The sequence below is a fragment of the Camelina sativa genome, chromosome 6 (assembly GCF_000633955.1).
Source record: "Camelina sativa cultivar DH55 chromosome 6, Cs, whole genome shotgun sequence".
NCBI lineage: Eukaryota > Viridiplantae > Streptophyta > Magnoliopsida > Brassicales > Brassicaceae > Camelina > Camelina sativa.
The window spans coordinates 10,999,352-11,026,078 of record NC_025690.1 but is presented as its reverse complement, the minus strand read 5'-3'; the positions used below and the strand labels follow the sequence as shown (position 1 = coordinate 11,026,078).

Below are 26,727 nucleotides of genomic sequence, written 5' to 3'. Positions count from 1 at the left end.
TGAACCAACTACCAAGTCTTATATGTTTTCTCTGTTCAAAAAAAAAAAATCTAGTTACTCAAAAAAATAAGAATCGGTTGACCGAGAACCGGACTGAACTGAATTTTTTGGTTAACCAAAATGTTTTTAATACTAATCGGTTCAAAACCTATAACTAAAACCAGCTTACGAATGTGGAAGATAACTAACTATGCAAATATCAATACAGCACACAAATATCAATACTGATCAAAAGAGAGTTTTGCTTTTTCGTTTAATTTTAGTTATGATGTCTCAAACAAAAACATTGACGAAAGATTATACAACAATTCATCAACGTGGGTTACCTGATGAATGAGGCTTCTTTTACAATAACTACCTTGCCCTAGGGACTTCAGTATCAAAGTTCATGGTCATTTCAAGGGAACTATCAGTGTACTCCATGTCTTGATTCTTATTTCTCATCAAGTTTTCTGAAGTTAGACACTCTTTTAGTACGCTAATAACTTGGGACATACTTGGTCGTTTTTCTGAAGAAGGGTTTGCGCATGACATAGCCAATTCAAGAGCTTTCCATACAGAGTTTGAGTTGTAATCTCCGTAAAGATTAGGATCCATGATCCGGGTGATATCTCCTCTGTTAAGCACAAGCGAAACCCATTTTGTTATATGTCGCTTTTCGCGGTTTTGTTCAATCACACGTTGGTTTGTCATCATCTCCAATAACACTATCCCAAAACTGTAGACATCGCTCATCTCGGCCAACCGACCTGTCCTATAATACCTGGCAGGCAAGAGAATATGCAGTATGATTCATATGTGATCAGTATACCAACTAATATGAATATGGACTTAAAATTCAACTTGGAATGGTGAGTTTCACATCTAGGATGGTTTAGCATCAACTAATATTCAACATGGAATGGTGAGTTTCACATCTAGGATGGTTAAGCATCGACTAAAAAATTTTGCTTATAAAGAAAAGTACGTAATCTAAAATACTTACTCAGGATCTAGATATCCAGGAGTACCAGCAACAACTGTTGAAATATGAGATTCATCTCCAAGTTTGAAGGATCTTGAAAGCCAAAAATCCGCAATTTTGGCAGTGAATCGCTTGTCCAACAATATATTCGTACTTTTGACATCTCTATGTACCATTGATGGCCGACAACCAATATGTAAGTATTCCAGTCCTAAAAATATTAGCAAACGCGCATATAACTAAGATTTACACAATGCAAATATTTTGAAACTCAACACTAACACCACAATAACAAAAATTTGAAATTGTGACTAACATTTGATTAATAAGAGTTTAGAAAATATTTCATTAGAAATGTTTTATATGGCTTGTTTAGGTTAGGTTAAGATGTATTAGTTGAATGTTCAATGGTTACAATAAACTTTTGGTTTAAATAAGGTAAGTGACTAAGAGCTATTTTGAGTTAGTAGAAACCTAGTGCGGCATCAATGGCTATTCTTAATCGAGTACTCCACTTCAAAATAGAGACATCATGTTTTCCTACAATAAATCATCAAAATAAGTTATTGTATATGATTCTTGTAATAACGAAGGAATAGTAATGTTATATATGCATATATGCATCTTTCACATGACAAATGATGTTTTAAGTCCACGTTGGACATATATTCGTAGATGAGAGCCAAGTGATCTCGTTCATCGCAATACCCAACAAGGCCAACCAAGTTAATGTGGTGAACTCTCAGCAGAAGTTCAACCTGGATACCAACAATTTAACAAATATATAAAACACATTAACTTAGCATGCATGATGCATAAAAATATACATATTTTTTGTTACAACTTTTGCAGAATGTTTAAAGGATTACATGCTTCTGCCTTGACTTGTTTATACCCTTGTGATGATGTTTGGGAGAGTATTTTAACAGCTACTTCCTCTGAACCATTCAAATAACCATGATAGACAATGCCAAAACCTCCTTCACCAAGAGCTCTTTGAAAGTTCTTTGTCATTTCTGTAACTTCTAAATAAGTAAACTTTTTCCTTTTTGTTTCGATCGAGTCGTCTGATTTACTACAAGTAGATGGAATTGGTGAAGGGGGTATGTCTGTAGAAAGAAATATTTAGTACAAAAACAATACATGTGATAACCTTGTAACATATAATTTGTTGATGAGAGTCTCTTAAAATTATACCTTTGACATGACTTGGTGTTTTTTTCTTTCTGCACACACAAATGAGAACTAGTAGAACGAGAATGATCACAATAGCAGAAGCAAGTACAATGAATTTCATTGGAATTTGGAGAACCGGAATTTCGAGACTTACTAACCCTGTTTAAGTTAAAAGATGTCAATGGTTATTGAAAATAACTATAGCTTGAATTTGGAGAAGCTAGTAAGTAAGCACACAATGTGTTAGATGATCTTAGCAAACATAATTTTTAACTACGACCACCCATAGGTCTCATAATCAGGGGGCGCCAAAGCGATATAACTATCTTTTTATAAGAAAAAAAGTTTTTCAAATTGAAATATAGAAGCGTCGGTACCTTCGGGATCTAGAGCTTGGACAAGGTGAATAAGAGAGAAAGCTGATATAAGTGCGAGCAGCAAACTTCCTTGGATACTCTCCATATTCTCGTAGTTCCGAAGCAAAATACATGCAATGGCCTAAGTTTTGAACAATCAATGATGTTTACATATAAGCAGTGGGGAGCACAAAAATATTTTTCGAGATATCAAAAAAAGACTTTCCCAAGTGAAGTCTGAAAACGTGAGAACATGATTAAAATGCAAAAATATATTTAAGGATTAAGTACGTTCTAGTGGCCGATAAGCCAGTTTTTGGTTAGTTTATACTTTATACAAGTGGTCTAGTTTATCACAAAGATACTATCATACTACTTATAACAAAAAAGTATATGCTATAATAGTACGGAACCACTAACTCAGAACCGTGCGAAGACTAATTAGTATAAGAAGCTAACAAAAATAAAATACCTTAGTTTTAAATAAATAAAAATGTCCACAAAAATTAATCACATCTTCGTATAACAAAACTAAAAAAAAAAATTAAAACAAATATTACAGTAAAACTTCTATAAATTAATAAGGTCGGAACCACAAAATTTTATTAATTTATAGAAGTTTTAATTTATTAATTTATCGATAAAATAATAAAATATTAATTTACGAAGAACTTTTCCATTTTCATATTTTTGAACAGTTTTTATTAAAAATAAGATACTTTGTTATAATTCACACTTTTATAAAGTTTTCTTAATTTATAATTTTGGCTATCGTAATATAATGGGTGTCAATAGTTTAATAGATTATGCAGGTGAAAATGATAATTGTGTAGAAGTTCAAAGTTTAGAATAAATCGCTGTTACTATCCTTCATGATGAATTACAAGAAGATATTGCGGTATCTTTAGAACCAATTATATGTAACGAAGAAACTATCGCATCTAGGACGCTCCACAATTTTTTTGATGCAATTTGAGAAAACCACACAAAATGTTTTTGATGTAATGGGAAAGATTATAGATAAGCTCAAACAAGAATGCAAATTCAAGAATAAACAAACAACAATAGAGTCACATTCACTAAATTTTCTTAGATATATATATATATATTTATTTTATATCATTATTAATTTATAATATTTATGGGACCATATTTTTACATAGGATTCCAAAAAAAATAATTATCTTATTATTTTATCGAATTGTATCATTTTTTACACCGGCCCAACCCGAAATCGGAAAAATTTATTAATTTATAGCGAGTATTAATTTATAGAGGTTCTACTGTAGTTCTTAAACATTTTTTTTATTACATTGCAATTTTAGGAAAAGAACATTAAACCAAACAGAATAAATAGAAAAGAAAAAAAATATATAACTACAGTTTAAGTTTGATAGAATCAATTTGGTGAGAAAATGTTGAAGGAAAATTTTGTTACTGTGTTATTTTAATTAGAATCAAAAGACGACGCTTAAGGACCAAAGACAAAGCTATCAAAACTGAATTTGTAACTATCGTCCCCCAACTTCCATATTTTCGCATCTATCCTATCCAACTTATTTTGCCTTTTCCGCGAGTTTCCATTTCTCTCGGGTTTCCTTTCCCGTGAGTCGGCTTAAATCTCCACAAAATTCCGAGGTCCCGGGCTACCCATCGGCCCATAAATCTAATCGGTTCATCCTCGTCCATCGGCCCAGTCCATCGTTCACCGATGCGACCATTTCCGGATAGTCCTACTTCACTATCACTCTCACTATTACTATCACCATCACTAGGACTTTCACTCCCACTATCACTCGGACTGTCACTCCGACTAAGTACAGAATTCTTCCCATTTTCATCCAGAAACTTGCATGCCTGCATCATCTACAAGGTAAGCCGAAGACTTCCTTTTCTTCAGTTCAAACATCTGTTCACTACTTTGGTAGTCTCAAACTCTCTATTTTATCCAAGTCCCAAGGACTAGCGATCCATGGCCATCGTCCTTTATGGACCATGATTCGTTCTATTTCTGGCCCGAGGTTCGTACCGTTATTGATCGCATTCGCGTACCGCTATCGATCCATATCGGCACTAGTTACCATACCTGTAACGCCCCCGAACCGTTCTATAACCACGCAGGTCATCGGACAGCCACGGGACGCTACTTTGGGAACTGTACCGAGGTGATCCAGTCGAGGGACGGAAGCTGCAGACTTCCCGACCGGTCCTCCCTGGCACAATTCCACCCGCAACCGAGACTACTTAGGCTTTGCAACCTTTGTGGCCTGGTGCGTTGTGTTGACCCGGACAAGGCCGAGTACCATCTGCAAACTTGCCATGCTTTTTCCGAAAACCGAATATATTACTTCAATAGTTTATTACATTTAAAATAAATCATTAAAGCAATACATAGAGATAGTCGGAAAATTAATCATAAATCACTTATGAAAATATAGGGTTTTTACAAAGAACACAAGAAAGACCCTATCCGGTACCCTAACGTTTGCTCCAGCTCTAGACTCACTTAGGCTTCCTGCAAAACAACAATATTATCATGAGTAATCTAAGTTTACTCAGTGAGCCTGGGTACCCTTTATCCTAAACAGGATTCTACTTCCCAACCCGACTATCCCAGCAAGGTAATAAACAAGCAAGCAAGCTATCACAGCAGCTAAACCAACTAGCAAATAAACACAGCCAAACATCAAAGCAACGCAACAGAAACAATAGCGGAAGCAAAAATAAACCATACACAAGCGAGAGGGATTAGATCACTACGACTCGACTCGAACGATCTAGACTCGCTACTCACAGAGAAAGATGACTAAAGGTGCAAGGACTGCTCGTAAGCATGCTCACTTGGACACAATAGACTCTTAACTCTTACACGACTCGCAAGGACGACTAGTATAAACAAGAAACACTTGAAATACGCTAGACTCCTTAACCTTACCACCGTATAAAGACATCTAGAATACTACAAGGATCACTTGGAATACCCTAGACTCTTTTCACCTAAGGGCCCTCGATAATCTGTTCCGGTTCCATACCATCTCCCATGCCGAGACCACAAAGGTCACCAACAATGAGCCTACAATTATGCTACATCGTCATGTAGCGGTCACGCTAGTAGCGAGCTAGCCGTGACAGTGTCCCCGCGTGAGTGGTCGTCGGGAACTCACGCGTGACAACCGCATTTGGAAACAGATATCGACTTCTATTGTAGCTAAGACTCGAGAAACAGATTCAAGAGACTAAGCTAAAATAAAACACACAACAAATCAAGCAATGCTAGGTCAAGCAAACAAGCCTGAACTCAAGCAAGAATTACAGCATACATTAATCAACAAGAAGCAAGAATATAATCAAGCAACTTAAGATTATTCTACATGCATGCAACCAAATTAAGCGACTTAGGCAAAATAAATGCAACAAGTCCTAATACGCATGCAACCATTTGATTTAACCATTTAAAATCCTTAAGTCCCAATTTACACATGCAAGGCCAATTTTTAATTCAATCTACTGAATTCTTTTAGTCCGATTAAGCGTGCATGGCCATTTCGATTTAAACTCATAAATCTTCTTGTCCGGTTTAACATGCAAGTTCATTTCGGTTTAACCAATTTAATCCTTCATGATTCGCTAAGCCTTTAAGCTAACCTCTCGCGAAAATACGCAATAATAAAACAAATGAACTTCGCCGATTTCAATCATGCATGCAATCCTCTTAACCAGATTTTAAGTGTCCATCTTACTTAAAATGCAACCAATTCATTCGCATGGTGATTCATGTTAGATGTGCATTTAAACATTTCACCAACATGATTCCTACCATATTACGCATGCATCCTATTTAACCAGTTTTTCATGCATATAATCTACATGCATCACCGCAAAACTCGTCTACATGCACTACCGCAGGATTCACCTACATGCACTACCGCATAATTCACATGCACATGGTTATCTTCTCATAAAGTCTACCATGAACCGCATGCAACCAAATTAAACTAATCTTACATGCATGCAATACCGCAGTACTCACCTACATGCAGAACTTACCTACATGCATCACCACAGAACTCACCTTTTTACGCGTTGATGTTCGCCGGACTTCACCGCACCACTCGATCAGACAATCTTCGCGACGACCGCTTCTCGCTCTCGTCCTTACTCAACCGTACCGCGTCTCGCTTCGTGGTCTGGAACCGCCAACTCGTCCGCGGCCCTCTTCGATCACCAGATACACCTTGCTCTTAATCTTTCTTTCTTGTCACGAACTCCGGTTCTTTTCGACGATCTCTTCCACCAAACTCCGTCCTTTAACGATGGGTTTCTCGACAGGATCTCCTTCTTCTTCTCGAGATTTCTTTCGACAAGACTCCGTCTCTTGAACGTCTCGTTCTCGACACAACTCCTTCTCTCCTCGGTCTTCTCTCGGCGAACGGTTATGATCTCTTTCTCGATCTCTCCCTCGGTCTCCTCTCGACGATTACTCACGGTCTCTCTCTCGATTTTTAGAGAAAACACGACTTTGGATGCGTGAGAAATTTGAGAGCAAAAGGAAGAAAATGATCAAATGAAGTCGCAAACCACTTATTTATAGGCGCGATTCTTCCTCCTTTCTCCTTAGTGCGATTCGACAAGTGTCTCCTTCTTTGCTTGCATGTGGCGCGTGTAATTCACCGCCCAATGAGCTTTCGACACTCCATGCAAAACACCAAAATTATCTCTGCATGAATGCATGCAACGCGATTGGTCAGTTTTCGCAAAGCGTACGTCTCCTCCTTTTTCCGACAGAATGCGTCCCTTCGTCCAGTGTCCTCGTCCATCCTCGACCTTTCTCGTCTCGCCCGGACGCTCCCTTTACGGCACTACTCGGACAGTTCTCTTGACTCCTCGGGTACTATCGCTCGGTACGTCCCGCTTGGGTCTGGCAGTACGTCTCGGACAACACGGCCTGTACGTCCCGGTCAACATGGCCAGTACGTCCGGTGCTCGGCCATCACTTGGTCCGTCCTTACTTCCTCAAATTTCCTTCGGCGTTCGTCTGGTACGTCCAGTACATGACGTCCGGTACAGTACATGGTACATGGCACATGGTACATGGTACCATCGGCCATTTTTCGATCTGTCCAGAATCTCTCGGACATTTCTTCTGTACTTTTTCTACCTCCCTTTCTTACCTTCCTTTTACGCCCTTTTTGATCCTTTGGCCATGGACTTTTATTTTTGAAATTCACTTCTTGGTGAGGGTCATTACAATATCACTCTTGGTACTTCTCGGCACTGATTGCCGTACCACTCTCGGTACTTCTCGGCATTGGTTGCCGTACCACTCTCATGTACCGCGTACGTACCATCTCATGTACCGCGTACGTACCATCTCATGTACTGCGTACGTACCTTCTCATGTACCGCGTACGTATCACGTCATGTACCGCGTACGTACCACCTCATGTACTGCGTATGTACCATCTCATGTACCGTCGGTACCGAGGGAGCCAGTCGTTACACCTTCCCCTAGAGCTTTTTGGAAATTTTTTGTCATTTCTACAAGTTCTGAATAAATGAACCTTCTCCTTTTTGTCTTGATCAGTTGTTCCGATATGTTCTTTGACGTAATATCCATTGTTGGCATAACTAGCGATGGGGATAAAGATGTGTAGAGAACAATCCAGTAAGACAACAATAACGATGACACCTTTGACCTTCCAGTACATAAATTAGTGTTTAGTAATTAATCTATGCAAATACCTTCCATTCCATATAAACTGATCGCTTATTCTATTTGAACACGTAAATGAAGATCACTACCACTATGATGACAACTACTGCAGAAGCAACTAATGCAACTATCATCATTGGATTTCTTTTTTTTGGGACACATGAATTGGATAAACACGTATTATCGCCATCAACACTACAAAATACAAAAATAAAATAAACATATGGATCTCTTAGTAATCTGAATGCACAAGGGAGATATTGACCGAAAAATATGTATAAATATGGATTTATTTCTAATAATTTTAGTCCTTTCTTCTCTCTATCACGAAGAGTCTTTGGAATTGGCCCACTCAGTTTGTACTTCCTCAAGTCTCTGTTAAAACCTAATAAATTTTCGTACTTAGGTGAACATGATCCATGAAAAAAACCTTTAGTAACATGTGGGAAAACTTACATGAACATCAATGTTTTCATGTTAGCTAGAAATTCGGGCACCAGTCCTGTTAAATTGTTATTTGACAAGTCCCTATAATGTTAGTAAGAAATCAATTAAAAAAAAAAATCATTGACATGTACAAACCATTTTCCTTTCAATTAATAATGATGATACTTACAACTTTTCGAGGTGAGTAAGATTTTAAATAACAGTTGATATGGTTCCCATTAGGCCACTTGAAGACAAGNTGTACTGCGTACGTACCTTCTCATGTACCGCGTACGTATCACGTCATGTACCGCGTACGTACCACCTCATGTACTGCGTATGTACCATCTCATGTACCGTCGGTACCGAGGGAGCCAGTCGTTACACCTTCCCCTAGAGCTTTTTGGAAATTTTTTGTCATTTCTACAAGTTCTGAATAAATGAACCTTCTCCTTTTTGTCTTGATCAGTTGTTCCGATATGTTCTTTGACGTAATATCCATTGTTGGCATAACTAGCGATGGGGATAAAGATGTGTAGAGAACAATCCAGTAAGACAACAATAACGATGACACCTTTGACCTTCCAGTACATAAATTAGTGTTTAGTAATTAATCTATGCAAATACCTTCCATTCCATATAAACTGATCGCTTATTCTATTTGAACACGTAAATGAAGATCACTACCACTATGATGACAACTACTGCAGAAGCAACTAATGCAACTATCATCATTGGATTTCTTTTTTTTGGGACACATGAATTGGATAAACACGTATTATCGCCATCAACACTACAAAATACAAAAATAAAATAAACATATGGATCTCTTAGTAATCTGAATGCACAAGGGAGATATTGACCGAAAAATATGTATAAATATGGATTTATTTCTAATAATTTTAGTCCTTTCTTCTCTCTATCACGAAGAGTCTTTGGAATTGGCCCACTCAGTTTGTACTTCCTCAAGTCTCTGTTAAAACCTAATAAATTTTCGTACTTAGGTGAACATGATCCATGAAAAAAACCTTTAGTAACATGTGGGAAAACTTACATGAACATCAATGTTTTCATGTTAGCTAGAAATTCGGGCACCAGTCCTGTTAAATTGTTATTTGACAAGTCCCTATAATGTTAGTAAGAAATCAATTAAAAAAAAAAATCATTGACATGTACAAACCATTTTCCTTTCAATTAATAATGATGATACTTACAACTTTTCGAGGTGAGTAAGATTTTAAATAACAGTTGATATGGTTCCCATTAGGCCACTTGAAGACAAGTTTCTATTTATAGGTTCAAAATAAAACAAGAAAAAGAAAAAAATCTAATGTCGTTAGAAATTATATTCTGACATATTTAACGAGGGTTGAGTAATAATAATAGATGTCTCACAAGGAAGTTATTCTTGGTGGAGTAGACACATTCATTTCGTTGCAACTTAGAACATCCCACAAAAACTGTCTTGGTACGCATGGGTCTCCTTGCCATGAGATTCTACTCAATCTGTGGGTGTCTTTGATGTTATTGATAGCAATCACTATCATAAACTTTTCTGACGTTAGTGTTAGATTGAGCATGTAAGAAGTTTTGAGTATTTCATCAAAAGAGCATACTACGTAATAAGTACTTAAATATACATTAAAAAAACAAAAAACTTACCATCATCTTCGTTTGTTATAGACTGTGGAAAGTCAATAACTGTGAAAACTTCAATGGCGGTAAGTAGAGGCGGGAGAGTTGAGTTTTGAGTTCTTTTCAGCTCTAATAAGCATTTCCCTACTTCACAAACAAATGGTGACACACTGTAAAGAGTGCTGGCCTTCAGATATTTAGGGCTCAGACTTGGAATAATAACTTCTCTGTTCCACAAAAGGCTAAACTCTCTAGTCTGGTAGGCTTGCAAGGCTTGCAAGGCTTGGATCTCAAGATCTTTGGTAAAAGTCAACGGTGCACTAGCATTGGCAGGTACTGCGGCCGTCATGAGCACATCTTGCGGTGCAAAAAAACCATTAATGGTGTTGTTCACTTTGAGAGTGGTGGAAATTTGCCTCCATTCCGACTCAAAGTCTGGAACCCATTTTCAATCATAGAAATCATCTGGGTACCTGCGGTAACCAAAATTCTGTGTATCATTAGCCTGCCAGTTCTGAGTTTAACAAGGTCACAAGGTAGGTGTAAAAAATTGACTGCATCATTTTTTATTTGTATGTAAATATTTGTAGGGCCGAATTTAACTCATATAATAAATGGCCACAACCCAATGCTTCATCATCTTGGGGTTTGGGTCGGTTCTAGACAAGAGAATAAGTAAAAAGTGTAACATAACTTTAATATAAATTTAAAGTTGATTTGCCTTATAAATTTTGTTGATTCACTTAGGTATGATCTTAGTATCGACTTCAAAGAACCTGATTATGTGATGTAAGTACTATTTGGTAGAGACCTTAGTTCCAATACCGATATGATAGGCGTTGATGTGCCTGTGTTTATAGGACAAACATCCAAAGAGTTTGACTTTGGGATGTGAATGATCTCCTCCCATGTATCACCATTTACATGCTTTTCCAAATCTATTGTTACCCAAAAGTTAGGGCCTATGTACAAATCAAATCTAGGCGAAATGTTAAGACCATCATAATTTCCGTAGTTACTTGTAGCCCTGATCAAATAATTTGTTCCCTGATGAACGCTAAGATTGTAACAGTTTCTTACTCCATCTGGAAAGTACCTCAACGTTATTTGTGATCTTAGGTACTTCGACTCAAGACTTGTATCAATTTTATCAGTTTTTCCACTTTGGATGAAGCTTGAATCTAATGAGAACTGTAATCCAGTTTCCAGCTTGAAATAATGAGATGCGTGCTAGATCTACATACTTTTATGACAGATCTGTATGTGTGATGCTTAACAGAGAGATGAAAGGATAGTGAAGAGACGACACAAGAGATTTGTTAACGAGGTTCAGATAACCTACATCTCCGGGACCAAGTCCAGAATCATTCACTAGAATTAGAACGCAAAAGTCACATTTGTCAATGATATCTAGCACACACTTGTGCCTACCACTCTAATCTACATAAACTAAAGGAACCATCACTCTTTGTCTTTTCTGACGAGTGTGAACCTCTACAAAAACCACCAGCAGATTCCCTATCTTGCTGGTGGGAGAACACTACACACAACATGTGTGCTTCTCTCAATTTTAGGTCTAGGGTGTGTGAACTGCTTCTTGTTACCACTTCTTCCTTTTATATCTCTTAGAGTTCTCCACAAACCCTAGGTTCCACAAGCTTCTTCTTATTGTCTTTTGGGTAAAAGCTTGTTCTCTTTTTGTCAACTTGACCCATGCTTTTGTTCCTGTCGCACCTAACACAAGCATGCCTTTCCTCTGACACAGCCGCTCCAATGTTTGCTGCAACTTAAAGCTTTTCCGCTCTATTTCACTACACGGCCACTACACAATGTCTGCTCTGTTATCAGCTCTGTTGCACTACACAGTCACTCCATGTTGTCTGTTATGTTTTCTTCTGCGTTGCGCTTCAAGTAAACTCAGCTGCTAAAACATATTTCTGCTCTATTGTATTATGCAGCTGCTACCTCCTTTCTGCTCTGTTGTGCTTTGAGGTTTACTCAGCTGCTAATGGAAGACTTGTTCTCATGAACTTAAAGCATGATTGGTTGAGCTCTCACTTCTTGGATCTTCTCAATAAGACTCCAAGGTTCAACACATCACTTCATTCCATGTGACTTTACATTGAGCTGTCTTGGCTGTGGTAGATTCTCTGATTCTCTATGAGGAATCATTGCATCTGTGTCTGTAGCTGGTTAAACATGCTCCAACTTGATCACTGCTTATGTGTCTCAACATATGTTTGTGTCAGACTTGTTCACTGCAACGTTCACTGCATCGTGTCAGACTTGTTTACTACAACGTTCACTGCATCTGTGTCTGTACTTTCAGTTGTATCAGGTTTACCCATTGCTTCTTTATCATCTCTCTTGAGTCTTATAACCAGTAACAACACCAATATATCTTCAATCTCTCCCTTTGTTACTGAGTTATAGAACTCAAGCTTTCTTTATACTTGCATTTGATGATCTTCAAGCTTTCATGTTGTAACTGAGACTTTGGCATCTTCATTACCTTGAGAGGATTCTGTCATCGTGGTCTTCTCTTATCTTTTTCACTAGTTTCTCTTTTACGCCTTGTTGTCAGTTTTACAATTCTGTCAACACAATGTATCTTCACAGCTCAATATAAGGAGATTGCTCATTAGGGGATAATCCGCAATCCAAACTGATGAATCCTGTTTTACAAGAATTGCCAATTAATACGATAGACATTTCACTCGTTTCAAAATGTATACAAAAATACTAAACGTTTGAGTTAAAATGTGGTTACCTGCTTGAGCTTGAACAAGACCAATAATAGAAAAAGCTACTATTAGTGCCACTAACAAAAACCTATGAGAACTCTTCATATTCTCTTAAATTCCCAAGCAAGATCTGAACGGTAGTTAACAAAAAAAGCTTATGTGCGGTCATTTCGACATTTTAAGTGGAAGAGCTGATTAAGTCATATCTCAGCTTTTATTACCAAGCCATCATGCCTTATAGCTTTTATTAGAAAAAAGGTTAAAGAAAAAAAGTCAAGCCTCATTGGAAACAACTATTATATTCCGATTTAAAAGAAAAAGTCAAGTTAATGTAACTTTTTCTTTGAAGTCTTATTAGTTTCCGATTTTGCAATAATTTGAATATGTTCCGAACAATTATTATATTCAGTTTTCAAAGGACATTGGCAAGAATAACACATTTTGTTTTAAAATTAATTTGTAAGGATGTGTATAAAATGCTGATTAGTATCTAGCATAAGTTAATCTGACACATATAAGCATTCTTTCATTGTCTTACGAAAACTAATCAAACTATTTGTGACAAAACAAAAATATGTTTTGATCTGAAACTACAGTTATCAACAAAAATATAAATGATGCATCATAAGTCATAACTAATATATCATTATTAAAAAATTAGATAACTATATTAGTAGAAATAGTTACTGTGCATCGGTTGAGTAAGTAGCCAAAACTTTGCTTTTGATATAAAGAAGCTAAGAAATGTGGAACGGTAACTCCTCAAATTTCAAATAATAACGTTAGATACATGAGAATATGAGATCAAAAGAATATTTGTCCTCTCATTAACGAATGTGTCTCTCTTGTAACGACGCATCAACTATTTTGTGTTATAAGAATAAGACGTTGACACCTCATTACAAAACTAAAGCCAATCAAAATATAACTATTAATACATATCATCGTTATTACATTTCACAACTTGACAACTCACTTGACATGAGGCTCATTGTTGTTTCATATTTAACTAAAGTTTCGACCTTAATTTATATTTCTAAGTTTTTTTTTTGTCATTTCAGCACAACACTTGTATATAAAAAACAACATATTTTGAAGTCGTGTGATACTCTCCCTGGCGCCAAAATGCTCCTCCAATCATACACAGATCACGACGATGAGTTTATCAAATTCAGTATACAGATTTGTGATGTCTAAAAAAAAGTTAAGCACTATAGTTATAAAAAACTAAAATTATGACACTTCCTGATAAGAGAGCACATGTGAGAGGCACATGTTAAAAGTGAGAAGAAGCATGTGAAGGATAGAGTATAAATAAAGGTAGAGAGGAAAAATATAGGATCATCCTGTGTGATCATTGTGTAAAGGTGTGTAACAAACCTGTGTGTTTGTTAGGGTTCAGAGCTGCGTCTCTGTTCAGAGGATAAGAGAGTGAGAACTGTAACTCACAATCTTATCAAATAATAACATGCATAAATACATCAAAGCGATTGTGAAGCGATTGGTCTAGCTTCCCCGAAGAAAGAACAATAACACAAGCATAAATACATCAAAGCGACGGAGGCTTCGTTGCACATGCTACTATGATAATCCATGTCATTCTTACTTCCCATTGAATTTTCAGTCCTAAGACATTCTTTTAGATGGATAACAACCTGTGACATGTTTGGTCGTTTTTCTGAAGATGGGTTTGCGCATGACATAGCCAATTCAAGAGCTCTCCATACAGAGCGAGAATTGTAATTTCCATGAAGGTTGGGATCAACAATTAATTCTAGTAATATCTCCTTTACTAAGCACAGATGCCGCCCATTCTGTTATGTGAGGCTTCAAACGAGTTTTATCAATCACAGGTTGGTTTGTAATAATTTCCGATAACACAATCCCAAAACTGTAGATATCGCTCGTCTCGGCCAACCGACTTGTTTTGTAGTACTGGCAAGGTAAGAAAATAGATAAAAGATTCACTCTTAAACGCTAAAAGTAAATGCGGACACAAATTTCAGTAATTTGTTACGTGTTATAGATTACATGGAGCATTAGTTTGACTTAGACGTCTATGTAAAAGTCCTAGTTATGGAAGAAAAAACATTAACATCTATGAGTAGAGTAACAATACTTACTCGGGATCAAGATATCTAGGAGTGCCAGCAACAACAGTCAAACTGTGAGACTCATCTGAGTCATCTCCAATTTGGAAAGACCTTGAAAGCCCAAAATCAGCCATCTTGGCTGTGAACTTCTCACCCAACAAAATATTCGTACTTTTGACATCTCTATGCACCATTGCCCGGCCCTACCATAAGGCAGGCAAAACCTATGCTTTAGGCCATACATTATTAAGTAAAAAATTTATACCACAATGTTGAATATGTTATTGGTCTAGTGACATTATTACCATTAGGTGCAGCTTTGAAGTCACCCAGTTTCGATTCCACATGGTTTCCATCTTCTATTTTGTTTTGTTTTTTTCTTTCTTTTCACCTCTTATTTTCCAAAATCTTCTCCCTCCACAAATTTAGTTTTTTTTTTGCCATTTTCTTCATTCTTTTATTAATCACATATACAACTTGAAAAATATTACTGAAACAATTTTTTTTTTATTTACTATGTTAAAGTTTTACAAGTTTTAACAATTAAACTTCTATAAATTTGCTTTAGGCCACATAAACTATAGGACCGGCCCTGGAGCCGATATGTAAGTATTCCAATCCTATCAATATTTGCAAATGTCCTTTTTATTTACGTATGAGTCCTCTCTACTTGTATATTTGAAAAATTTACATCTGGTGATCACATGAAAAAAATGTCACTAAAATCGTTATGAGGTGGCACAAACCTAATGCAGCATCGACAGCTATTTGTAGTCGAGTACTCCAACTCAAAACAGAACCACCTTGCATTCCTGTAACTGATCTTCATAATCAGTCATCAAAATAAACTGTTTCTAATAATAAAAATATTTGAAAGTTAATTAAAATGTTAATGTTATAGATCATGTTTCACCTGACAAATGATGTTTTAAGTCTCCATTGGACATGTATTCGTAGATGAGAGCCAACTGATTACGTTCATCGCAATATCCAACAAGGCTTACCAAATTGATATGGTGAACCCTCAGAAGAAGTTCAACCTAAAACAACAATGAATCAAGTGTTTAAAAAACCAAAAAATACAAATAAAAAAAATGAATCAGGTGTTTTTTTAAAATAATAATAATTAAGAAAAAAATGAATCAAGCACATTAGTCTAACAAATATAAAAATAATTATGTGTTTGAATTTTTTTAAGAAAAAAATTCATACCTCTGCCTTGAATTCTTTATAGCCATTCATTATGTGCTGATGATTGTGAAAGTAATTTGACAGCTACTTGCTCTGAACCATTCAAATAACCATGATAGACGACACCAAACCCTCCTTCACCTAGAGCTCTTTGGAAGTTATTTGTCATTTCCAAAACCTCCGAATGAGTAAATCTTTTTCTTTTTGTCGCAATAAATGTTTCTGATATACTGTTGGATGTATCATTTGCTTGTGGTGAATTGAATGTGAGGGTAGAGCTGTAGCTAGAGAGCCCAGTTTAGTGCATGAACAAATTTTGTGTACTTTAATTATGATGAGTGTGTGGGCAATACCTTTCACATTTGATGTCTTCTTTTTCTTAAACATACAAATGAAAACCAATACCACGGTAATGACAACGATCGAAGAAACAGCTAACGCAACAATCACCACAGGAAATTTATTTTTTTGGTTGCATGAACCAGATGAACAGTTGTTCACATTTTTGTTTACACTACAAAAAGAAAAAGATTTCAGATTTTTGTGGAAAAGATATTTAGTAAAATATTGAATGAAATTTTCAGGAGGGACAAGTTCCATCTTACAATAACTTAAGTCCTTCATTTTCTCTATCACGAAGAGCTTTAGGAATCAAACCATTCAGATTGTTCTTGCTCAAGTTTCTGTTCAACCGGAGGAATATTCATACATATATATATTAGGTAACCATGATCAAAAAGAATATCACCAATCAAAATATTGTTATATGTAGAGTAACTTGCATGAACAATATAAATTTAATGTTTGCTAAGAATTCGGGAACTTCTCCGGTCAAGTTGTTATTTGACAAATCCCTATAGTTTGGAAGAAATTAGAAGTTACTTCAATTAGTTACCTTCATAAAGTAGGTGGGTTTTTATTTTATTTTTTTGCCTAAGGCTCAAACCTCATACTTACAACTTTTCTAAATGGGTGAGATTTTGAATAACAACTGATATGCTTCCCGTTAACCCTCTTGAAGGAAGGTTCCTATAGAAACGTCATGGCACAAAAAACATGTAAGAATGCAGTTGGATAATGTTTTCTTATACTATGAAAATATCTTTAATAATCTCACAAAGAAGTGATTCTTGGAGGTGAAGTCGTTTCGTTGCAATTTAAACCGTTCCACAAAAACTGTCGAGGAACACATGGATCTCCTTGCCATGTGACTTCACCCAAACCATAGATGTCTTGATGTTTTTCATAGCAACCACTATCATAAATTCAACAATGTTTGAAAATTTAGATTTACCATATAAAAATATTGTAAAGCCACTAGTGAAAACTTACCATCATTATCATCTGTTTCCGGCTGAGGAAATTCAACCACTGTGAAAATTTCAACGGCGTTAAGCAGAGGCGGGAGGGTTGACCTCATAGTTTTGATCATCTCTAATGTGCATTCTCCCCCTACGCAAGTAACTGGAGACGTGTTGCGTAGAGTCTTGGTCGTCTGTAGATATGCAGGACTATAGGCGTTGTATACAAGCTTTTTATTCCAAAAGATTTCAAACTCTCTACTCTCTTTGTCCTTTAAGACTTGAATCTCAGAGAAGTGAAGGTACAAGTACAGTTTATCATTTGGTTTCTCTAGTGCACCGCTAATAGCTAATGGTGCACTAGCAGTGGCAGGAGATGCAGCAGTCATGAGTGCCCTTTGTGGAGGTAGAAATCCACTAGAGCTGTTCACTCCAAGTGTAGTAGAAATCTTCTTCCACTCCGGTTCAAAGTATGAACCCCATATACGATAAAAGACATCATCCGGATATCTACATGCAATTATTACGGTTTCGAATTAGTAGCCATAAAAGTTGCTAAGAGAAACGTTCAAGAGAGCATGCAACAATCGGTTGGTGACTCTCCTATTCCCCAACAACGTTTTTTTTTTTTTTGAAAGATGACTTTGTTGGAACTAAATTCTTTTAGAAGTGATGGAGAAAGTGTTTTGAGTATTTGAGAGAATAGTTTAGAAATAAAGCATTTATTACTTTGATTTTAACTTGGAACAACTTCACAACATCTTGGTTACAAATGAGAGTAGGAGGAGGTATTTATAGCCTCCATATTACAAAATATCTAGAATATTTTAATCCTTAATCTAGATTATTCTATCAAAATATTTAGATTATAATACTATAATTATCTATATAATTCTAATTAAATATCTAGATTTTTTTTTATGTTTAAGGAGGTGATACATTTTTCTAGAACTTCTAGATATTTTTTTAAGGAGGTGGAGATCTTGATATTTCTAGAGAAAACTCTAGAACTTGGATTTAATTAATTTTGATTAAAAATCAAGTTTAACTCTCAACAGACTTACCGTATGAAACCATTTGAGTCGTCGCTTAGATAAACCCGCATTGAAGTCTTCAACCAAACAGATTGAGTAATGTAAGTAGCATTTGCAAGAGGCCTTAACACTAAGGAGGATAATATCGGCGTGGACGTCCCTGTCTTGACGAGACACACGTCCAACATATTTGATTTTGGTATGTAGATGATCTCCTCCCATTTACCATTTACGTACTCTCCTAGGTCTATTGTTACCCAGAAATTAGGGCCTATGTACAAGTCAAATTTTAAAAAAATGTTAAGACCGTCGTAGTTTCCATACACAGCTCTAGCTCTAATCAGATAATTTGTTCCCTGCTGCACCGTAAGATTGTAACAGTTGCGTATTCCATCAGGAAAGTATCTCAAGGTCGTTTGCGACTTTAGGTACATGGGCTCTAGGCTTGCCTCAATTCTAACAAGTTTTCCAGTTTCAATGAAATTTGAATCCGTTGTGAATTGTAGTCCAGTAAATGGCTCAATATAAGGAGACACGTCATTCGGAGATAACCCGCAGTCCACACTAATAAATCCTGTTACGAAATAAAATTCTTATTACTATAACTAAAGAGATATTAAAGTCCTCATCAAACTTTAATCTATTACGTTGTATTCTGCCATTACTTTTTTTTTACAAATATGGTAACTGATATGTGCTAGCAACGCTGGTCAAAATATTCTATTCGCTTTACTATGTTTTTTTTTTGGAATTGATCCGAAAATTTGGATAACAGTAGTTCTGCGTAGTAAAGTAAAACGCACGTACTTTAATTTGAACGTAAATATATTAGTTGGATTCCATCTTAGTAGATCTATAATAGTGTTCAGAAAACGTTTATTAGCTCATGTAATTAGATATTTTAGCAAGTAAAAATTTGTCTAAATTTTTGTTTGTAACATCAATGTACATAAGCTGAGAGTTGTTTTCTCTATTTTTCATTTATGAAATATCAAATCTACTATCTTTTGATCTTTTCTGTTCACAAATTAATCTTTCCTTTATTTATTTTTCTTACATTTGAGTAAAGCTCTTTTTGACCTATCTAATTTCATATCTTCTCTACCTACCTTATTAAGCTGACAGAATTTTAAAATTTAAGAAAAAATTTGGTATGCATATTGCATTTATTTTTTTGGTTATTTTATCTCAGCTTCTTTTCCTACGTGTTTTGATTTTTTTTTTTTTTTACTTTTTTTTACGAACAGGTTGGATATACAGCTGAATATGTCGATTTTAACGTTTAGATACCGATCAGATCAATCCTGGCGGTGGCGGCACGGACGAATTACAAAAAGAAAAATGAAATATTTGTTCCGTATCCACCAGTAGTGTCTAAAGCTTATAAAAAGAATATCGTAAAAATTAAGAAACGAAACTAATGAAACATTGAGATATATAATAGTACCGTCTTGATCTTCAGCTTGAACAAGGTGAATGGCGGAAGTCGCTATTAGTGCGACCAGCAAAAGCTTCTTGAGTCTCTCCATATTCACTTTTGTTCGAACCAAAGTTAAGACAGTCCTCGTTTTATTGTTTATACATACATCGTCTGGAAAATTTTCCTCGAAACTATTTCAAGCAAAAAAAACCTTACGAGCAAGTCCAGTAGTGTTTTTTAAGGGGTGCTCATACAATTTCTCAGCCAAAAAGAAAAGAAAAACTAAAAAATTAGCCCACAAAAATTGAGAACCGTTGCTCTGAGAAGCATTGGAGGAACCCTTGAAGAAACGGTACGTGGCCACTTGTGGTTGGATGTTATTAAAATATAAAACATATTTTTTTTTCCCTTATTTTCTTCGTTCCTTTTCCCGACTCTCTCTTTTTCCTCCCTCGACGAGCCAACGAATCCGAATAGAACCAAATCGGAATCCTCTCGATAACTTCGTCTCTCTCTCTCGCTGCCTCGCAAAGAAGTTGTTCAACTTTGGCGACGGTGGCGGTTGATAAAGCTACCAACGATCTTGTGTGTTAGCTCATGATTGGACTACCAACTTGGAAATCTGTGATTCTGTCCATTGTCTTGATTGTTGTTTCATAGGTTCGATTTAGGTTTTAGATTGTTGTTTCATCCGCTTGCTTTTGTTTGGAATTGTTGATTGTTGTTACTGGATTATGTTGGATTGGTTGATGTTCTTATAAAAAGACTACAAGTACATGCAAAATTGGGATTTGGTGTTGTTTAGTTCTTGATTTGGAGTAGGAAGCTCTTACATTTTTTTGGGTTAGTTTCTTTGTTGGTTGTGATTTGTTTTGGGAACAGAGGTGATTTTTTTGTTGGAGATTGGAGCTCCTTTGTTGTTCAGCTTTAAGATACAAATGGCTGCTTTATTATGCCTTTGACTCTTTGGTTCGATCTCTGAAGGAGTTAATGCTTACTTAGAATTAATACTGCTTAGTGCTCATACTCATGTTCTTTGGCGGCAGTAACACCGGAGGAAGAGATATTCTACCTAGTGGCGATCCTAACATCGGCAGTTCTAGGCAAGGACGATGGAGTTGAACACATCTTGAAGCGGAACCAAAGAATACTAGAATTTTTAGTGAAGCAGCAGGTATAGGGTTGAAGCAGTATCTGCCACATTACACAACAAGAGAGGTGTGGAGATGGGTTCAACATTCAGACTAGATTCTAATAACAGGTACACACTAGATTCTAAGTTTTGCCTTTTTAGTTCTTATTTCTCAAATTTTCTTTTGTTGGTACTTCACAGGTCGCTCTGAGATGTCATCTGGTCGCTCTGGCCCTCTCAGAAATTCAGACTTTTGCACCCCGGAGGTACCCCATTCTCCATCACATAATTTTCTTAAGTGGTTCTTCCTATGTGTATTAGTTTTAACTTTTAAGTGATCTTGGTGACTTGACATATATCTTTCTAGAATTCATATGAATGGGAAAATCCCAAAGAGTCAGAATCACCACGTTATCAAGCCTTACTTCGTATGACAAGTGCTCCACGAAAGAGGTTTGTTGGTGACATCAAAAGCTTTTCTCATGAGTTGAACTCAAAAGAGGTTTGTACGGCCACGGATGGTATGTGGTATACTCGGAACTTCTTTCTAATTTTTTTTCTTGACCATATCATATTTGTATTTTGGATTCTTTGTTGTAAAATATTTTTTGATTTCTTTTTTTATGTAATATAAGTAATTGAATAATTGGTTATTTAATAACTTTTGAAATTTAATAATTAATAAACAATAATTTAAAAAATAAATATTTTAATGATTGAAAAACTTTGAAAGTTTCTCTAGTGCAGGAATGATTTTGGTTTAAGTACTTAGTAGGTTGCTATCATTAGTTTAGTGGGTTGCTCCATTGGAAACGTGAGAACATCAACATGTCTTACTTCGACAAGAGTTCAAAAATAATTTAATTGACGAATGAGTAAATACATTTTCTAATGCATAAGTTTTACACATAATATTTAAATTTCTAGTTTGTTTCTCAATAAGTATAAAGTAGGAGCTTGTCTTGTCACCAACGTGAAGGGCGCAAGAAATGTTCATATAGAAAGAAAAGTTAGGGTGTCTAGTTGTCGTTGACTTAAATAGTTCCCATGCATGTTTAAGTGCTTGTATTTACATTTGACTTTATTTGTTACAAAATAACAATAGGAAGCATCAGTTTCGAATTACCAAATAACTGTAGGACAATAACCTAAACCTGGTACATGTTAATAGAAATAAATATTATAAACCAATCAAATTACAAATTCATGTTCATTAATTCAAGTTTCCATAAAATTTTAGTGTTATTTTCTTCTTTACACCTTTTGGATCGATAAAACTCGATGCATGGCCCAATTTCTCTACTATGTAAAGTAATGTGATTTAGTGGATTCAAATTCTGGTGGGAAAGACCATTGAGTAAATCGTTACATGGTAAAATTTTAGTGTTATTCAATCTTGTACATTCTTTTAAATTCTAATCTTATCCAATAAATCAAGTTTTGAAATTTTGTTAAATATTGGTTCAATATTGATTTTTTCGATAATAATGTCATTTTTAAAAAAATTATAGAAAGTTCCCATGTGAAGTATCAATTCCGAGTCTTCCGACCATTTAACCTGTCATTTGGACAAAATTCATTAAATTCCTTTAAAATGTTTAAAACTATTATTTTCTTACTATTAATTTGAAAATCTGAAGTCTTTCATTGATAGTATCAATTTGATACCCTTGTTTACTCTCAACTTTATAATCGAAATTTTGCATATGCAACTGCTGGTAATCAAACCTACCAACAGAAAAGAAAAAAAAACCCTACTAAATTCGTTTAGATAACTCTCGTAAAAATACTCCATATTATATAAGTTGCATCCGAAGAGAACTTAAACTATGTGCAGTTCATATAGTCAGGTGAAACCCCATTTGATCGATTTCGTTGTATTTTTTTTGTATGAATGTTAAAATATATTCACCAAAAAAAGACTGTAGTCCAAAAGAGTTACATCTTAAAAGTTAAAGTAATTAGCTAAAACATTTGAAGAAAAACAGCCAGAGCTTGATTAAATGGGATGGGTTGGAAACCAATATTGAAGTCCACCCTCACAGCCAGAGGCAGTTACGAGAGTGAGCAAGCGATTACGGACGTGCTTTGCAATGAGCTTGGGGAGATTGAAAGGTGGTGTTGGAGCTTTGCCATGTCGTCGAGCGTTACGTTCTCGCCAAAGGTTATGCAGAGCAGCCTGAAAAACATACCGGAGGACAAATAGATGAAGCCGTGGAATGGACGAGTCAAGAAGCAGAGAGATCAAATCGGCCTAGTTCGTGGTAAACCGGACACCAAGTAACCCTTGAGCCAGCACAGACCAGACTTGAGAGGAGTGCGTGCAAGAGAAGAAAATATGATCCCTTGTTTCCCTATGCCCCTAACAGAGAACACAAGACCCGTTTGCAGTAGCGTTCCATTGAACCAATTTGTCACCAGTAGAGAGCCTGTTTTGGACAGCAAGCCAAGTTATAAAAGAGTACTTAGGCGTTAATTGGGGAAACCAAACACCAGCATCTCAGTCACAGGTGGGGTTTGGTTGCCTTATAAAAACCCAAGTATCGTGCGAGAGAAATTTGCTCTTAAAAGAGCCGTTCTTCTGTTTCCCAAGAGGCCGATCATAACATGTTGGTTGCACTGATACACGAAAGGAGTCAAGCACATCTTCAAGTTGGTTCAGAATGTCTAGCCGGTGTCGACGTCGCCGATATGAAAGTGCCTCTGCCAATGTACTCTGCTGCGGGATTCCCATATCAATACTACCACGTTGCCCGAGCTGCCCAAACAACTGACCAAGGGGGCTCCAATCATCGAACCAGAATGATGTACCATGGCATGTTGTAACCTCCTTCTTGTGTAAACTCGCAGAAATTGGTCGATATTTCAAAATCTTCCTCCACATCCATGAAGCCCCAACACCTTTCTCATTAACTGACCAGAAGGAACCAGTTCTAATCAAGTTTCGCCTGACCCAGTTTACCCAAACGGAGCTGCCAGCCGACACAAGTCGCCAAATGAGTTTCAAAATGGACATTGTACTTGTGTCTCGCAACCGACGAAGCCCCAAACCACCCTTAGACTTTGGTTTACACACATCAATCCAAGATATCTTAGCCTTCCTCGAGCTAAGGTCCGGTCCAGACCACAGGAAAGCCGAGAAAAGGCTATCAATCTCCTGAAGACATTTTTTTGGCAAAAGAAAAGCAGAAAGCCAGAAGTTGGTGAGACTTGAAAGCACAGATTTGATCAACTGAAGTCTACCCGCGAAAGACAAGAACCGACTCGTCCAAGAGGTGATTCGTAGGCGGATACGCTCAATGAGAGGTAAATAGTCTGAATGTGTCATAGAACATGTGAGGAGGGGAAGTCCCAAATACCTCACAGGAAGAGAGCCAACCGTAAACGGGAAATGCTGGAGGATGTCTTGTTGATGTTGTAGAGAAGAACCAGCCATAAAGAGGGTAGATTTCTCCAAGCTGATTTTGAGACCAGAGATGACTGCAAACTTGTTAAAAACAACTAAAATTTCTGCAACAGAGCGTGAGCTTCCATCGGAGAAAACGAGAATATCATCGGCAAAACAGAGAGATGAGTGAGACTCATAGTATTGCAGCGAGGATGGTAGCCAATGTATCGGTGAGCTGCAGCCTTATCGAGCATAAGAGACGGGACATTCATACAGATTACAAAGAGATATGGAGACAGCGAACAACCTTTTCTCAATCCTCTTGTACTTTGGAAATAACCCGTTAGCTCGCCATTCACTTGTACAGAGAATGAAGCCGTACCAGTGCAGAGCTCAATCCAGTGAATGAATTCATTAGGGAGATTAATTGCCTTGAGTATATTTATTAAAAAAGGCCATTGCACTGAGTCAAACTCCTTGGAGATATCAATCTTCATCATGCATCGCGGAGAAATAGAGTCCTTGTGATAGTCTTTAACCAACTCCGATGCTAGCAATAGGTTTTCCATCATAAGTCTATCCTTGATGAAAGCTGACTGATTTGGAGCAATGAAGGAAGGAAAAATAACCTTTAGACGATTAGCAAGGATCTTGGATACAACCTTGTATAACACATTACAACAAGAAATAGGGCGGTAGTCCTTCATTTCCTTAGAATCAGCCTTCTTAGGTATAAGAGGCAAGATAGTCGAATTGACACCTTTAGGAAGGAAACCTTTGAGGAAAAAAAGATTGAACAGTAGTGATAAAATCTGGTCTCAAGATCGGACATGCTTGCTTGAAGAATACAACCGTGTAACCGTCCGGTCCAGGTGCTTTACTCGCTGGCATCTTAAACAGTGTTTGACGAATCTCATCTGCTGAGACCACCTTCAGTAAGCCTTCGTGCTCAACTGTGGAGCAGCGAAATGTCACCAATTCCACTAGCTGATCAACACTCATACCCACATAATCTGGTGGTGTATGCCGTAGGAACTCCTCAAAGAAACGTACTGCCTCTGCTTTGAGCTCTGGCTGTGTTTTGACATTGGTACCATCACTACAGAGTATCTCACGGATTGCATTATGACATTGTCGAGACTTGACAGCATTGTGAAAAAACTTTTTGTTCTTGTCACCAACCAGTAGCCAATGCAACTTGGATCGTTGCTTCAGAAATCTCTCCTCCAAGTCAGAGACAAAATCCCATAGCTGGAAAGCCTGCTTCTCAGTTTCCTCCGCTGCAACCATTGGGTTGGTGAGTGTAGAGAGCTGACATTCGCAAAGGGTTTTATCCTCCACCTGCTCAGAAAGGTTACTAAGCCTTTGAAGACCGAGAGACCGCAAAAGTGGTTTTAGTGCTTTTAGTTTCTTAGAAAAAAGAAACATCGCAGATGTAGAATGGTATAGACTGCTTGTGTTGCCCCAAAAAGACTGCAACGTGGGCATAAACTCTAGAAATGACAGGATAGCATTTGAAACTTAAAAGGTCCCCTTGGCTTACCAATTTGATTCCCCACCAAAAATCTGCATCTTAGATGGTCGGAGCAGCCCCCAGATTCGAAGACCCCATATGCATCCACAAAAAGCCGACACCAAGCTTCACTAACCAATATACTATCCAGTTTCTTACAAACGAGACCCTCATCTCTCCTATTCTCCCAGGTGAACAGAGGACCGTGTGAATGCATATCCACTAGAGCACAATGTCGAACGACATTCTGAAAATCTCTCATGCCAGTCGTGACAGAGGGATCATTCTCGTAATTAGAGTGCTCATCACCATCAAGTATTTCATTAAAATCTCTTGCAATCAACCAAGCCTTATTAGCAAACAAGGGAGAATCAAAATGATGTCTGAGATCCTCCCAAAGCTATTTTCTTGCTTCAGCCAAATTGTATGCATAGACAAAAGAGACAAAAAAAATCCATAGTATTCCCATATAATAAGACAAAACAGGTTACAACCTGACCACTCTTAAAAATTGGGGTTACTCTCACATCATCCTTCCAGACCACCCAAATCCTCCCTAGAGGATTAAACTCATAATTTGTCATCGACGACCAGCCACGAAATACTGAAGAAATGATCCGAGGGGCCTTATCTTCCTGGAC

The 26,727-nt window shown here is 36.8% G+C and overlaps 1 long non-coding RNA gene and 2 pseudogenes across 2 annotated transcripts; 1 reads left to right on the top strand and 2 right to left on the bottom strand.

Moving 5' to 3' along the window:
- LOC109133430 lies at window positions 355-13,119 on the bottom strand (annotated as a pseudogene).
- LOC104698915 lies at window positions 14,496-20,162 on the bottom strand (annotated as a pseudogene).
- On the top strand, window positions 20,490-21,688 carry LOC104790864. 2 transcript variants are annotated; one of them, XR_768827.2, is made up of 4 exons: window positions 20,490-20,713; window positions 21,100-21,314; window positions 21,387-21,451; window positions 21,553-21,688. It is a non-coding gene; the product is annotated as an uncharacterized LOC104790864 (long non-coding RNA). The 2 variants fall into 2 exon arrangements; XR_768826.2 differs by having other exon boundaries at window positions 20,490-21,314.